The sequence below is a fragment of the Arvicanthis niloticus genome, chromosome 11 (assembly GCF_011762505.2).
Source record: "Arvicanthis niloticus isolate mArvNil1 chromosome 11, mArvNil1.pat.X, whole genome shotgun sequence".
NCBI lineage: Eukaryota > Metazoa > Chordata > Mammalia > Rodentia > Muridae > Arvicanthis > Arvicanthis niloticus.
In genome coordinates this window covers 67,609,216-67,610,377 of record NC_047668.1, presented here as the reverse complement: position 1 = coordinate 67,610,377, position 1,162 = coordinate 67,609,216, and the positions used below count along the sequence as shown (strand labels likewise).

The 1,162-nt window shown below is 47.5% G+C and overlaps 1 non-coding gene across 1 annotated transcript; it reads left to right on the top strand.

Moving 5' to 3' along the window:
* The first annotated feature begins 319 nt into the window (after positions 1–319).
* Positions 320–453, top strand: LOC117717415 (small nucleolar RNA SNORA17). Its single transcript, XR_004607908.1, has one exon. It is a non-coding gene; the product is annotated as a small nucleolar RNA SNORA17 (small nucleolar RNA).
* Positions 454–1,162: the final 709 nt, after the last annotated feature.

Genomic DNA, 1,162 nt, shown 5'->3' with positions numbered 1-1,162 from the left:
TGTTATATCTAGGTCGGTCAGTGGGTTACACCTCCGATTGAACAATTCAAAACTTATAAAGCCTATGATTAACATTTTTTAAAAAAAATGTATAAATGCAAAAAGGAAAAGGGGGCATGGCATAGGGATTTCCTAAGGGGGGTGGGGGGGAATGGGGATAGGGGATGCCATCTGAAGTGTAAATAAATTATCTAATTAAAAAAATATCTACCAGCTGATAAACACCTTCAGCAAAGTGACTAGATATAAACCATAACTAAAAATCATCAGTAGCTCTCCCACATACAAACATCAAATGGATTGAGAAAGAAATTAAGGACCTGCCCCTAGAGCCATTGCAGGTGTGGCTATTGTGTAACATGTACTGACCAGTATGTGGCAGAGAGGAGAGAGGCTATGCCTAGGCTCAGTGTTCTAATCTATGAGCATTGGAATGATTAGTATCCTAACATTTCACTGACAAACAGGATATAACTCTTGACACCAGGAGGCCCAGACAAGGGAGCTGGCCTGAGAGGACCACCACTCCATTGATTTGCAGGCACATAATGCAGGAGCCCTGGGCATAGCATTCCTGAAACCACTCACTCCTGAGATGCCTTCAGACACTCAGAGTCCATGGACCACTAAGAGGATTAAGTAAGTGGTAGAGAAATGGAAGAGGAAGAGAAAGAGAAGGATGTGGGCATAATAAAGAGAGGTAGAACTGGAGACTTGAGGGTAGTGAGGAACAGCCTAGTGTGAGTAGCTGGTGATGCCACCTGGGTCCATGGAGCTGTCCTGGCCTGCGCTGCCCTGAGAGCTAGGTTTGTGGACCTGCAGCAGCAGCCGTCTGTTACCACAAAGGCCAGGTGGATGTCCCTGGTCTGGGTTGTCGAGCAGAGACATGCTGATGTCTGAGGGATGTGCAGAACTGGTCCTTCTCCTCACCTGGGTATCGTGGGAGAGCAAGTCCTGGATGTGTAACAGGAGACTCCACCCCCCACCCTCCCCAGCCAGCTGCAGTACTGGGTGTAGCTGGCCCAGCTATTGCAGAACTTGCAGGTGTGACGCTTGAGGGTATGAGAGGAGAAGAACTGCCTAATCACTCATCTCCCTTAGAGTGTCCTTGATAATGGAGACATATCATTCCTCCCCTTGCCCTTCAGTATCTGCAGCAAGT